This window comes from Ceratotherium simum, chromosome 15 (assembly GCF_057802395.1).
Source record: "Ceratotherium simum simum isolate JZ-2026a chromosome 15, ASM5780239v1, whole genome shotgun sequence".
Lineage (NCBI taxonomy): Eukaryota > Metazoa > Chordata > Mammalia > Perissodactyla > Rhinocerotidae > Ceratotherium > Ceratotherium simum.
The window spans coordinates 41567444-41583621 of record NC_141914.1 but is presented as its reverse complement, the minus strand read 5'-3'; positions in this window follow the sequence as shown (position 1 = coordinate 41583621).

The following is a 16178-nucleotide window of genomic DNA, read 5'->3' as shown; positions in this document are numbered from 1 at the left end:
TTAAGTCTAAAATACAAGAAATTTTACAGTAAAATTGAAAATGTCTATCTTTTTTTTAGTTTGCAAATCATCTTTAAAAAGTTTTTAGGTGTATCACACACTCATAAAAGCATATAAAAATCAGGCAGTCTAATAGAATGAACACCCATAAACACATTAGCCTAAAAAATAAAACATTACTAATATCTTAGAAGCTCTTTATATGCCCCCTCAGATTTAAAATCTTTCTCCCATCCCAAGAGGTAACTGCTATCTTGACTTCTCTGTTAATTATTTCTTTTTTGCTTTTAATTTTTTTTATTTATTTTTCCCCCAAAGTCCCAGTAGATAGTTGTATGTCATAGCTGCACATCCTTCTAGTTGCTGTACGTGGGACGTGGCCTCAGCATGGCCGGAGAAGCGTTGCGTCAGTGTGCGCCTGGGATCCGAACCTGGGCCGCCAGTGGCGGAGCGCGCGCACTTAACCGCTAAGCCACGGGGCTGGCCCTGTTAATTATTTCTTTGCTTTACTTTTTAGTTTGTATCACCTATTCCTAAGCAATTTCATGTTTATTGTTTAGTTTTAAAACCTAAGTAACAAACCCATATCTAGATGTATACAGAAAGGGCTATATTGCCACTGTTACATGTACCTTTCAAGGGGAATAGAAACTGAACAGATTTTTTATGTTATAGTCTTGCTCCAGCTTCTCTGAGAGTATAAATGAGCCCTTTTTAAAGAAGTCAATGAGAGGGGCTGGCCCAGTGGCATAGTGGTTAAGTATGCAGGCTCCACTTCGGCCCGGGGTTCATAGGTTCAAATCCCAGGTGAGGACCTACACATCGCTCATTAAGCCATGCTATGGCGGCATCCCACATACAAAATAGAGGAGGATTGGCACAGATGTTAGCTCAGTGACAATATTCCTCAAGCAAAAAGAGGAAGATTGGTAACAGATGTTAGCTCAGGGCCAATCTTCCTCACCAAAAAAATAAATAAATAAAATAAAATAAAGGAATGATTTCTTTAAAAAAAAAGAAGTCAGTGAGCAAGGCCATAAGTGAATAGGTAGAACATCAGTTAGGACAGTAATATGAGTCAACTTGGAGGAGACAGAGACAATGCAAAGAGGACAAACTTACCAAAGATCATTACTCAATAATATCATGAATATAGCCAAGACATAGGAATATATATATATATTTCCCTGAAGTATATAAAAAAATATATAGATGCTATATTGCATACATTGCATACATGCAGTGGACTGAATGTTTATGTCCTTCAAATTCATATGTCGAAATCTGACCCCCAAGGTGATAGTATTAGGAAGTGGGGCCTTTGGGAAGTGATTAGGTTCTGAGGGTGGAGCCCTCATGAATGGGATTAGTGCCCTTATAAAAGAGGCTCCGGAGAGATCCCTCACCTCTTCCACCACCCGAGGTTATAGCAAAAAGACAGCTGTCTATGAGGAAGTGGAACCTCACTAGACACTGAATTTGCCAGCAACATGATCTTGGACTTCTTAGCCTCCAGAACTGTGAGAAATAAATTTCTGTTGTTTATAGGCCACCCAGTTTGTGGTATTTTGTTATAGCAACCCAAATAGACTAAGACAATTGTATATTTATTTATTTGAGAAAATTATAAAGAGCCTCTGGAAATTAAAAATATGATAACAAAAATGAGAAACTCAATAGAGAAGTTGAAGATAAAGTTAAGGAAATCTTCCAGTAAATAGAGCAAAAAGATTAAGAAATGAACACTAACAGAGAAAAAGATAAGAAAATTAGATTATCAGTTTAGAAGAAACTCTATCCACGGGCCGGCCCCGTGGCTTAGCGGTTAAGTGTGCACGCTCCTCTGCTGGCGGCCCAGGTTCGGATCCCGGGTGCGCATCAACGCACCGCTTCTCCAGCCATGCTGAGGCCGCGTCCCACATACAACAACTAGAAGGATGTGCAACTATGACATACAACTATCTACTGGGGCTTTGGGGGAAAAAAAAATAAATAAATAAAAATCTTTAAGAAGAAACTCTATCCAAATAGTAGGCATTCCAAAAAGTGAGAACAGAGAAACAAGAAGGGGAGAAATCATTGGTGAAATAATTCAGGAACAGGGACCAAAAAGAAAGACATGCAGTTCCAGATGGAAAGATCCTATCTTGGGGGCCGGCCCAGTGGCATAGCGGTTAAGTTCCCACATTCTGCTTTGGCAGCCCGGGGTTCACTGGTTTGAATCCTGGGCGTGGACCTACTCACCACTCCTAAAGCCATGCTGAGGCGGCTTCCCACATAAAAGAACTAGAAGGACCTACAACTAGAATATACAACTATGTACTGGGACTTTGGGGAGAAAAGAAAAAGAGGAAGATTGGCAACAGATGTTAGCTCAGGGCCAATCTTCCTCAAAAAAAATATCCTATCTTGTGCTCAACACATGCACACCAAAGCACATCATCAAGTAATTCCAGAACACTTGAGATGAAAATAAGATATCACAAGCTTCCATAAATAAAAGAATGATCGCATACAAAAGATAGGGGATTAGGATTGCTTTAGACTTTTCAATGGCAGCATTGGTAACAAGAAGATACTTGAGCAATACATTTCAGATGTTTGAAGGAATACGATTTCCAACTTTGCATTTTATGGCCAGCCAAACTATCATCAGCTATGAAGTAGAATAAAGATACTTTAAGACATAGAAAAATTTACTTCCCCACATTCTTTCTGAAGAAGCAACTGAAGATTGTGATCCTTCAAAAAAAAAATTGAGGAGGTAAAGAAGGGCTCTAACACAGGAGAGATGTGAAGTGAATCTTTAGGATGCCAGTAAAGGGAGATCTCATGATGATAGCTGTGTATCTGGTGAAGAGTATAAGCTCTCTAGTTTGGAGGCGGTAAAAAAACCTCTAGGAGAGACTTTTTCAAGATGAACCTGTTAGAATGCTTGTTATGAAGCAACTTCTTGAAAGGACATTTAGACAATTAATGAAGAGTTTGAGATTGAATTGTTGATAAATTGGATTTGGGATTGAAATATTGATAAAAACACTAAGCAAGTTAAAAAAATAATTTAAAACTCTAGGAAAAATATAAAGTCATCCCAGAAAAGTAATCCTCATTTATCTTATGGCTCAGCTCTAAATATACGATTATATATATATAATATTAACCCAACCTAAGTTCTAATAACACTACATTGGAGGAAGAGCAATAGAAAGTGTGCATGCTGTAGTGGAGGCAGTAAAAGGAAGAGAGCTGAGGCCTCCTCTTCTGCAGCGGGAAGTCAATAGATAATGCCCACATAGTATTTAGAGATACAGAAGACAGCAAAATAATAAGCTAAAAAGTTAAATGTGGTTATCTCTGGGAAAGGGGAAATGATTATAGATAGGAGCGGGGCACTGCAGTTTCTAAAATTCATTGACAACTAATGATTCTTTGGTGTAGGTATCAATTATGCCTATATTAAATTAGGTATAATTTTTGACAAAAAGAAAATCTTAATAGGAGATATACAATTTTAATAAAGAGTATGCTATGCACTCTACAGAGAATCCAGGACTGAAAGTCTGAGATCTGGTTGGAGCAGAGGTGACTGAGAGAAGTCAAGAATGTTCAGAAGGTCAATAAGACAAGATTTGGTACTCAAGTTTAGATTTCTATTCCAGGCTCACATTATCAAATCATTTTCCCCCTCTTAAGCTGACTTCCTCCACCATCCTCTTCAGGCAACTCTTATCATCTAACTCTTATGTGCATTCCACCTTCATTAGATTGTTAATGGTATAAGATGTTGTGATGAGGCAGTTAAGGGCATGAACTTTAGTATCAGAAAGACTGAATTTGAATTCTGACTTGAGTCTTTATTTGTTGTACAGTCTTTGGTGGTTAGTTAACATCTCTCAGCTTTAGTTTTCTTTTTTTGTTGTTGTTTTTTGGTGAGGAAGATTGGCCCTGAGCTAAGAACTGTTGCCAGTCTTCCTCTTTTTGCTTGAAAAAGATTGTCCCTGAGCTAATATACGTGCCAATCTTCCTCTATTTTGTATGTGGGATGCCGCCGTAGCATGGCTTGATGAGCAATGTGTAGGTCCACGCCTGGGATCCGAAACCACGAACCCCGGGCCACCAAAGCGGAGCACGTGAACTTAACCACTATGCCACCGGGATGGCCCCTAGTTTTCTCTTTTGTGAAATAAAGAATAGTAATGGCCACCTCTAAGGGCTAATGAGAGGATTAAGTGAAGCAATATATGTAACGGTGCTGAATACAGTGTCTGGCATCTAATGAATGCTCAGTTATTATTATTAAACTCCAGAAGTATTTTACTATTAGAATCGCTATTTTGGGCCGGCCCCATGGCTTAGCGGTTAAGTGTGCATGCTCTGCTACTCTCGGCCCGGGTTCGGATCCCGGGTGTGCACCGACGCACCGCTTCCCCGGCCATGCTGAGGCCACGTCCCACATACAGCAACTAGAAGGATGTGCAACTATGACATACAACTATCTACTGGGGCTTTGGGGAGAAAAAGGAGGAGGATTGGCAATGGATGTTAGCTCAGAGCCAGTCTTCCTCAGCAAAAAAAAGAGGAGGATTAGCACGGATGTTAGCTCAGGGCTGATCTTCCTCACACACACACACAAAAGAATTGCTATTTTAATTTAAGTATGAGACTCATTTATTTGAAGTCAATATGGGTACTTTGTGCTTTTTTAAACTGCCAGTCCTGTTTCATTGTCAGATCATGGAATCAATTCAGTGGATCATTATCAACATTTTAAAAACTAAAACAAAGTAGTAAGGAATAGATCAGAGTACTTTGCACTGATAAGGGTTATTTAAATGTTTGAGGAACGTTGGTCTAAGTGTTGATGGGAGGGAAGCATGCTATTTGAAGGTAGTAGTGGTTCTCTCCTTTTAAGTAAAAGCACGTTATGAGAACATAGATTAAAGATGATATAGATATCTGTATGTGTTTTTCAAAGTCTTTGCTACAATAGTAAATTATAATAAAAGTCTAAGGTCAAGTCCATATTTACAATAAGATAACTCCTAGTGTTCAGGACTACCAAAGTTCCAAAAGGTTCTTTTTGGAGTCCATTGCATCCTAGCTCATCTTTCATGCCTAAGAATAAAATTCTGAAGCATTATAAAATAAGTTTAGTTTATAAAAATGTCTTTGATAAAAATATCATATTTTAAAAGAATCAGGTATAGATTTATCACCCAGACCTTGGTTTCCAAACATAATTCCCTAGTAAAAGGAACCAGGGCTCGTTGGAGAAATGGCTGATTCCACAACAGGAGATGGAAAGTATAAGATGAATGTGGAACATCTTGCTGTATAAGAAAGTACATATTGCTCAAATATTGATGAGCCATGTTAAAAGAACTCACAAACCATTTTGAAGAGGTTCCTACTGGCTAAATCTGGGACAAACTGCATATCAAAAGGAATATTTGGAAAAATAAGTTATTCTTGGGCTGGGGTAAGGAAAATATAAAATGAGCCTGGAGCGTTTTATAGTAATAAAAAGCAAGTAAATACTCAAAAAATAAAATGATGAGAGTTTATCAAATGACACAGAAGCCAGCCTGTAAGAGCTTCCAATGGCTGAAGCTGGAACAATCGGAACAAGAAAATGAATAAGATAGTATTGGATTACGCCCAAAGTACAAAATAAATAACCATGAGTCTATACTTATATAAATAAATAAATAAATGGGAGTGAAGGGACACATTTTCCTTACTGAATAATTCCAAATAATATGTATAGATACTTTACCCTCCTGGAAGTGGAGCTTAATCCTACCTTCCCTCCTCCACACCCCCTCCACCCCTCACCTTGAATGTGGGTTGGATTTATTGACTTCCAAAGAATACAGTATGAATAAGAAAAAATTGTAGTGGAGAAATCTGGAAAACACTACCTTAACCAAGTGATTAAGGTTAATATCAACAGTAGGGACTGGCCTGGTGGTGTAGTGGTTAAGTTTGCACACTCTGCTTCAGTGGCCCAGGGTTCGCAGGTTTGTATCCGGAGCACGGATCTACGCACTGCTCATCAAGCCATGTTGTGGCAGGCGTCCCACATATAAAGTAGAGGAAGATGGGCACAGATGTTAGCCCAGGGCCAATCTTCCTCACAAAAAACAAACAAACAAACAAAAATATCAACAGTAATAAGTCATGTTGATGGCATTTTACCTCTGTGATATGATATGATAAGGACATTTCACTTTTGTAGTATTCTTCCCCAAAATCCATAACTCCAGTCTAATCACGAGAAAACCATCAGACAAAACCAAATTAAGGGACACTCTAAAACATATCTGACCAGTACTTCTCAAAACTGTCAAGGTCATGAAAAACAAAGACAGACTGAGAAACTATCATAGAACAGAGGAGACAAAGGAGATATGATAACTATGTGCAATTTGGTATCCTGGATAAGATTCTGGAACAGTAAAAGAATATTAGTGGAAAAACTGGTCAAATTTGAGAAAAGTCTGGAGTGTAGTTAATAGCAATATACCGATGTCAGTTTCTTGGTTTTTAACAAATGTATGATGGTAATGGAAGATGTTAACATTAGGGAAAGCTAGGTAAAGGGTATATGGGAACTCTCTGTACTAACCTTATAACTTTTCTGTAAATTTAAAATTATTCCAGGGGCCGGCCCCATGGCTTAGCGGTTAAGTGCGCGCGCTCCACTACTGGCGGCCCAGGTTTGGATCCCAGGTGTGTACCGACGCACCGCTTGTCCGGCCATGCTGAGGCCGTGTCCCACATAAAGCAACTAGAAGGATGTGCAGCTATGACATACAACTATCTACTGGGGCTTTGGGGAGAAAAAGGAGCAAAAAAATAAAAATAAATAAAAAATAAATAAAATTATTCCAAAATAAAAAGTTCATTAAAAAAGAGGCAAATATAATTTAATAACAATAACATTAAAAAAGAACAGAAAGCAAAGAACTCTCAAGTAAGGAAGCCCATAATTTTCTATGCAAATTCTGAAAAACATTCAGAGAAACATGGAGGTGAGCAAGTTTTTAGATGGTTGATCATAGCCCCCAGATGATAAGAATTTGAGATCATCTATTTTCAGTCTTTTATACCTACAAAAGTTGAAAATTTTCCTAAGGTCACCTGGCCAGGCAAGTCATGTGAACAGCTATTTTGTGATAGTCTCTTCTCTAAGCTCCACATTTTGATGAAATCATATGCTTTGTAGCATGAGCTTCTGTTCTTGGGAGAGCCACACCTTTGCTCTACTCTAACCTTATTGCATTCCCATTGCCCTTTAAGTATAAAATTTAAACCCCTTAGTCATTTGCCAGGGACCTCTAACCAAGTTCATCTTTTGCTCATCTCCCCTGTACTCTATGCTACAGTCATTCAACCCTTTGGGGGCCTTCACACAATCTTTTTTCTCTAACTAGACGACTGTCTCCTTTACTACTGTCCCCATTCTACTTGGTTAAATCTAGAATCATCTTTTTCGGATTTCAGCATAATGGCCCTCCCTCAGAGAAATGAATTGACTACCCTGAGATAGCCACGTAGAATCAGACCTGCTGTAGACAGCAGTCCTCTTGCCTTCTTGTCAAATATGCTGTACCAGTTTTCTTATTAAATTACATTATGAATGGAACTCTAAATAAATGTGGGAAAAAAGCACCATTCCAATCACCCTAACAAATGAAACTATTTTCATTTGTTTAAGCTTTTGTCTTATTCTTACCTATTTGCACATATAAATTTTACGTAGTTATAATCATTGTGCAGATCAACTTTTATATTCTGCTTTATTTTTTATTCACATATTGTTAAGCATTTTCCGTGCTATTATGTGGATTAGATGTTTATTTTTATTATTCCTATCTCATGCATTCATTCATATTTAGAGCCTCAATTATTGACTACTAAGCAAGATAATGTGCAGAAGCAGAAATAAATCTTTGCTCTAGGGAAGTTTATGTCTAGTTTACATTAGTCAGACACTTTGCTTTCTTGTCTTTTTTTTTTTTTGAAACATTTATTCATTCAACAAGTAGTTTTGTGTGTGTGTGTGTGAGGAAGATTGGCTCTGAGCTAACATCTGTGCCCACCTTCCTCTATTTTGTATATGGGACGCCGCCACACATGGCTTGACGATTGCATCGGTCTGCACCCAGGATTCAAACCCCGGGCCGCCAAAGCCAAGTGCATGAACTTAACCGCTATGCCACCAGGCTGGCCCCAACACTTTGCTTTCTATCTTTTATTAATATTATTATTAAACACTGTAGTCTATATTAATAAGAGAATATATTCTCTCGTGCTCTGTAAATTACACTATATAGCCTCTTTTTCCAAATAGTCCTATCTATAAATTGCATTTATTCTTATTCTACTTTTTCCTCTTATTAAAACTTAAAACTTTCCCTAGGAAATCTCATTCTCCGGGCCGGCCAGGTGGCACAAGCAGTTAAGTGTGCGCGCTCTGCTGCAGCGGCCCAGGGTTCGCTGGTTCGGATCCCAGGAGCACACCGACGCACCGCTTGTCAGGCCATGCTGTGGCGGTGTCCCATATAAAGTGGAGGAAGATGGGCACGGATGTTAGCCCAGGGCCGATCTTCCTCACACACACACACACACACACACAAATAATAATAAATTAAAAAAAAAAAAAAGGAAATCTCATTCTCTTTCCTGATCTTAAATGCTAAATATGCACCACAGACTCCCCAAACTTAATCCCTACCCCACACCTCTACTAAAATCCTCACTGAATGTTTTGAAGACACCTCAAATGCAATATTTCACAAATAGAACTCATCTCCCTCCACAAATCTTCCACTGTGTTCTAAAACAATGGCAGCATATGTACCCAAGTAAAAACTTGTCCTAGTAAAAACTTAAATTTATCCTAGAGGCTCTCCTCATTTCTCATCATATCTCTAGCTACTAGGTCCCGTAGCTTCAACATTTTAAATATGTCAATTTTATCTCTTTTTCTCTACTTTCATTGCCTTCCTTCACGTTCTACTTCTCTCTTCTTTATGCTTGCAATTGCCTTTAACTGGTTTCTGCCTTCTGTACTACGATTTTTAAATCTTTCTTCTTCTCTACTGATAAAATTCTCTTTCTAAAACCCAAACGTGGTCAAATAATTTCCCTACTTCTAAACTTGTGATGGCTTGTTCATTATCTGACACCAACACCATCATTTATTGAGCACCTGATATATACCAGGCATTCTTCTACGTACTTTATGTATATTGTTTCATTCAATCCTCACATCAGTTCTTTTGGAGTAGCTACTATTTTCATCCGTCCCAGTTTTACAAAGGAGAAAATCAGGGCACAGAGAAGTTAAATGATTTGCCCAAGGTTACAGCTGCCTTTCAGAAATACACTAATTCCACACCTCTCAATGTGGTTCATAGTATTCTTCCCAATTGGATCCAAAATCCATCCATTCATTCATTAAATATTTATTAAATTTGGGTATAAAAAAAACTTCCTTCAAAGAGCTTACAGGTTAGTGGAAAATAATATGAGTGCAAAATGTTACAATTAAGTGGTACAATACAATAAAATGGAAATAGTCCCAAATTCTATGTGAACAGAGTAAAAAGCTTCAAATGGGCTGAATTTTTCTCTTTCATACTCATTTTTCATGTTGTTCTTGGGTTTGTAATGTCTTCTTCCCTGACTACATGATAAACTACAGTTTCTTCAAGATGCCACTAAATTGTCTTCTGTCCTGTGGAGGCACACTGACTCCTCAGCACAGAATTGGCATTCTTCCTTTGAATGTCCATCTTAGATGGGACAGAGTTGTAATACTGTATAGTTTGTTGAATTGTCATTGCTGATTGATGGGGCTATTCTCCACCTCAACTCCCGGACTACAAACAGAGATCAGTCTGATTTTTCTTTGTATTCCCTTCTACCACACCTCACATTGGACATATACCATCAATAATTGTTTAAACATAAAAAATAAAAATGACGGCAGTCACCGCTTTACTGTTTCCTATGTGCCTGGCTTTCTTCTAAGTGCTTTACAAAAATCAGATGAATGAATGAATGAATAAAAGAAATAGTCTAGAGAGAGGTTGATTGGTTAAAGCTGTGCTTCCCGGATTCTCAGAGACACCAAAAGGTTCTGCTGTCTTTTCATTGTAGTAGGCAGAACTCTAAGATGGCCCGTGTGATTCTTGCTCCCTGGTTATCCACGTTTTTGCGTGGGCAGAACCTGTAACTTGCTTCTAAACAATAGAATATGGTAAACGTAAAGGAGTTTTGCAGATACAATTAACATTCCCAATAAACTGACTTCAAGTTAGTCAAAAGGGAGATTATCCTGGGTGGAAGACCTAATCAAGGGGGACCTTTAAAAGAAAGTCTAGAGATCAGAGACGGTGATGGTTAATTTCGTCAATTTAGCTAGGCTCTGGTGCCCAGTTGTTTGGTCAAACACCAGTCTAGACGTTGCTGCGAAGGTATTTTAAATATGTGATTAACATTTAAATTGGTATGGGCCGGCTCCGTGGCTTAGCGGTTAAGTGCGCGCGCTCTGATGCTGGCGGCCCGGGGTTCGGATCCCGGGCGCCCCAGGGCACCGCTTCTCCGTCCAACGCGAGGCCGAGTCCCACGTGCAGCAACTAGAAGGATGTGAACCTATGACATACAGCTATCTACTGGCGCTTTGGGGGGAAAAAAAATGAATAAATAAAATCTTTAAAAAAAAAAAAACATTTAAATTGGTAGATTTTGAGTAAAGCAGATTTTGTTGTTGTTAGTGCCAACAAACAGATTCTGACTCCTAGCGACCCCGTGCACAAGAGTGGAACTCTGCCAGGTCTTTTTGGTCATCCTGTTACCTTCCTGAGCTATATCAGACAATTCTCCACTGCTACTCTTAGGGTTTTCAAGCCCAATTGTTTCTGAAGTGGATGGCCAGGTCCTTCTTCCCAGTCTGTCTTAGTCTGGAAGCTCCACTGAAACGTGTCCACCATGAATCGCCCCACCAATATTTGAAATACCAGTGGCATAGCTTTTAGAATCACAGCCAAACGTAGTCGCCACAGTATGACAACCGACAGATGGATGGTGTGGTTTCTTGACTGGAAAACGAACCTAGGCCATGGTGGTTAGAGCAGCGAATCTTCACCACTAGACTACCAGGGCTGGCAAATTAGATTACCCTCTCTGATATGTTTTTTCCAACACTGCCAAACAATTCTTCAATTCTCAGTGGACACTGAGTGTCCTACAAATTTAACTCAATTTTGGAGATAGCATCAGATCCCATAGTTTAAGGGCTCAGTCCCACAAGGCTGCCCCCACTTCAGATGCCAATCGCCAATTCCAGGTTGTAACCTGTGATTCTTTTTTTTTTAAAGATTTTATTTATTTATTTTTCCCCCAAAGCCCCAGTACATAGTTGTCTGTCATAGCTGCACATCCTTCTAGTTGCTGTATGTGGGACGCGGCCTCAGCATGGCTGGAGGAGTGGTGCCTCGGTGCACACCCGGGATCCGAACCCGGGCCGCCGGCAGCGGAGCGCACGCACTTAACCGCTAAGCCACGGGGCCGGCCCTCGTAACCTGTGATTCTGACGGACCTATAAATTGGAGGTTCCCACGATCCCCTCCTCAGGTTCAATTAATTTGCTACAGTGACTCAGAAACATTTACTTATGTTTACCAGTTTATTATAAAGGATACAGATGAACAGCCACACGAAGAGGTACAAAGGGTGAGGTCCAGAAAGGTGCCGTGGGCAGGAGCTTCGGTCCCTGTGGAACTAGGGTGTACCAGTCTCCCAGCATGTGGATGTGTTCACCAACCCAGAAGCTCATCAAATCTCATTGTTCAAGAGTTTTTATAGAGTTTTAATTTCCAGCCCTCCTCTCTCCCCTCCCCTCCCCGCTTTTCTCCTTCCCAGAGGTCAGAGGTGGGGCTGAAAATTCCAATAGCCTAATCCTAATTCCTTGGTCTTTCTGGTGACCAGCCCTAACCTGAGGCTATCTGGGGGCCTCCACCCTAAATCACCTCATTAGCATAAACTCAGGCGTGCTCAAAAAGGCCTCCTATGAATAACAAAAGACACTCCTATCACTCAGGAAATTTCTAGGATCTGAGAGAGAGATTTATTTTAAGGAATTGGCTCACACAATTGTGAGGGCTGGCAAATCTGAAATCTGCAGGATAGGCCTGCAGGCTGGAAGTTCTGGCAATAGTTGATGTTACAATCTTGAATCTGAATTCCTTCCTTTTGGGGAGACCTGTCTTTTCCCTTAAGGCCTCAATTGATTAGATGAGATCCACCCCAATTACGGAGGGTGTGGTATAATATATATCTTGAAAAGATAATGTGTGTTGTTTTAAGCCTCTAAATCTGTGGTAATTTGTTTTTTATGAAGCAATAGAAAAATAACACAAATTTTAAATACCTTACCATACCTAGGTAAGAATTTTGGCGATTGATGTTTTGATTATTGTTTTTTGGGGGGAAACATCATTTTATTTAAACATTCTGGGCCGGCTCCGTGGCTTAGCGGTTAAATGCGTGGGCTCTGCTACTGGTGGCCCGGGTTCAGATCCCAGTCGCGCACACCGCTTCTCTGGCCATGCTGAGGCCGCATCCCACATACAGCAACTAGAAGGATGTGCAACTATGACATACAACTATCTACTGGGGCTTTGGGGGAAAAAAAAAAGGAGGAGGATTGGCAATAGATGTTAGCTCAGAGATGGTCTTCCTCAGCAAAAACAGGAGGATTAGCATGGATGTTAGCTCAGGGCTGATCTTCCTCACAAAAAAAAAAAAAAAAGATAAAAATTCTTACTTTTTAAAAAATTGTAGGGGCTGGCCTGGTGGCATAGCGGTTAAGTGTGTAATTGTGAACTATCTTAAGATAGCCGTGTGCACTATGTCCTACAGATATCAAGAATCACTATGTTTATCTCAAAAATGTAAAATATCCTGAGGCACGCCTGTGAATTCACTGCCATGTCTCGGTACCTGTTGGTGCACAATTTGGGAACTCTGGCCCTATCCCATTCCTTTTAATGGATGCATATTATTCAATTTTATGGATAAACTTCTTTGAATTACTGCTCTATTAAGGGTTAATCTAGGCTCCTTCTGGTTTTTATTTCCTTTCCTCTTTATTTTTTCTTAATTGTGATTGTGAGTTCCTTCCGGCAATGAAAAATCCCTACGAACAGTTATTTTCAACGGATATAAATATAATATATATAAATAGTTATATTTGTATATATATTTCTGATATTTTAACTGTTATTTTCAAGTGCACTACTTCGAGAAGATTTAAAATGATAGCATGTTTCCATATCACATTTCATTAAGACAACTCAAACTAAATACAGTGTCACAAAACTGATCAAAATCCTAAGTTCTTAGTGTTGTAGTAGCTGTGTACACAAGGATTCATTATGCGTGTGTTTAATTCTATTTTGTGTGTGTGTGTGTGTGTGAGGAAGATCAGCCCTGAGCTAACATCCATGCCAATCCTCCTCTTTTTGCTGAGGAAGATTGGCCCTGGGCTAACATCCGTGTCGCTCTTCCTCTACTTTACATGGGACGCCGCCACAGCATGGCCTGACAAGCGGTGCATCAGTGGGCACCTGGGATCCGAACCCCGGGCTGCCAGCAGCGGAGAGCTTGCACTTAACCATTACACCATGGGGCTGGCCCCTGGTTCTATTTTTAAAGAACATTTTTTTACTTAATTTATAAATTTTTAAAATTAGAAACAGTACTATTTTTCAATGCAGAAAACTTGGAAAACATAGAAAACATGAAGAAAAATAATAATTCATGATGCCACTGCCTTAAGATAACCACTGTTAATATTTTGGTAAAAATCTTTACAACACAGTTCCATGCAATATACGTATATAGGGCCGGCCCTGTGGCTTAGCAGTTAAGTGCGCACGCTCCGCTGCTGGTGGCCCGGGTTCGGATCCCGGGCGCACCCTGACGCACTGCTTCTCCGGCCATGCTGAGGCTGCATCCCACATACAGCAACTAGAAGGATGTGCAGCTATGACATACAACTATCTACTGGGGCTTTGGGGAAAAATAAATAAATAAATAAAATTATAAAAAAAAATATATATGTATATATTTTCTGTACAAAATTGATTTCACATATAGTATTTGGCAGTCTTCTTTTTACAGTTACATTATAGACGTTTCCTCATACCAATATTCTTCTAAAACTTCATCTCTAATGGCTGTGGAATATTTCACAGTATAGCGTTTAAAAAATGAAAATACTTCTTTTTCCAAGAATCAAGTGATGTGCTCATTCCAAAAAATTCAAACAGTGCAAAAAATACAGAAATTATAAAACTTATGTCAACCATAAGTCTACCTTCTAGAAATATACATTATTAATATTAACTTCCAGACTCTCCCTCTATATATATAAACACACACACACAATATTTTAAGTGTGATTATGCATGCTGTTTTACGACTTTTCCTTTTTTAAAGAAATTGCTTAATGGAAATCACGAGGTCTACCTAGAAGGAATAGTAAAGTGTTAGTGGGGGGGGGGGGGTCCAAAATCAAATGTTTTTAGCATGCAAGGCCTGAAGAGGACCAATCTTCATTCTTCAAAGTTCAGATAATAGGGAATGCTATGGCCTGTATCCAAAATGGAACTTTTGAAGCCTTACCCAAAGTCACTCACATTGAGAAACAAAAGGAAACAAAACACTGAAGGCCAAAACAAACAAACAAAAGAAAGAAAGATAGAAAGAGAGGGAGAGAGGGAGGAAGGAAGGAAGGAGAGAAAGAAAAACCCATAAAGCAAACTAGGACCCTCATACATTGCTGATGGGAATGCAAATTGGGCTACCGCTTTGGAAAAGAGTTTGGCAGTTCCTCAAAAGGTTAAACACAAAGTTCCATGAGTCAGCAATTCCAATTCTAGGTATATATTAAAAAGAAATGAAAACATACATCTGTCTATACAATAACTTGTACAGGAATCTTCATAGCAGCATTATTCTTAATAGTGAGAAAAGTAGAAACGACCCAAATGTCTGTCAACTGATGAAGGAATAAGTAAAATGATGTGGTATATCCATATAATGGTATATTTGACAATAAAAAGGAATGGGTAGTGATACATGCTATGACATGGATGAACCTTAAAAATGCTATGGTAACTGAAAGAAGCCAGTCACAAAAGATCACATATTATATGATTCCATTAATATGAAACATCTAGACTAAGCAAATCTATAGAGACATAAAGTACATTAGTGGAGGTCTAGGGCCTGGGGGGTTGGGGTGAAATGGGGAGCGACTGCCAACAGGTACCGGTTTCTTTTTTGGAGCGATGAAAATGTTCTAAAATTGATTGTGGTGAGGTTGCACAACTCAGTGAATATACCAAAAACCATTGAATTGTATGCTTTAAATGGATGAAGTGTGGTATGTAAATTACATCTCAAGAAAGCTGTTAAAAAAAGCAACTCAGGGCATTATACTTCGGAAGGACCATAATAAGATGGTAAATAAAGTGTTGGACAGATAAAGCCCTTAATAAGTGGTGGCTATTACTCATTGATGGGTATTTAGTTTGTTTTCTATGTGATGGGTATTTACCTTTTCTTCACCATGATCAATATTTTTAAAAGAACATTCTGTACATAGCACACAATATTGAGCACTTTTGCAGCCTCCATTTCCTTTCTAAACCTTTGGAGACGTAGAAGTGCTGATCAAATGTTACGTACACATTTTTTGGACCCCTCTCTCCCCAGAAAGGTGGGGTCAGTGGGCATTTCCTTGAGGGTATAGAGTGCCCACAAAGCATCCTTTTTTAGAGCTTTTCTGTTAAAATGGTAATACAACACACGCATAAAAGAGTCCTTCTAGTATTATTTCCAAAGGCCTCGCTTTGGTAAAAAGTTTTAGTATTGTTAAAATAGATATTCAAAGGATCTTCGTCATAATGCTTACAGTATTGGTGTAGGTTCTGTTAGAAACGCCATACAAGATGATTCTGCGTGGATCCCATTTGCGGAAGCTCGCATGCATTGCTTCAGGGGAAAACGTGGTCTCCAGCTCTATTAAGTTTCTCTGACTACTTCTAACAACGGGTATATTAGCCTCAATTCTGCTGCAGGTTGTGAACACATCTAAG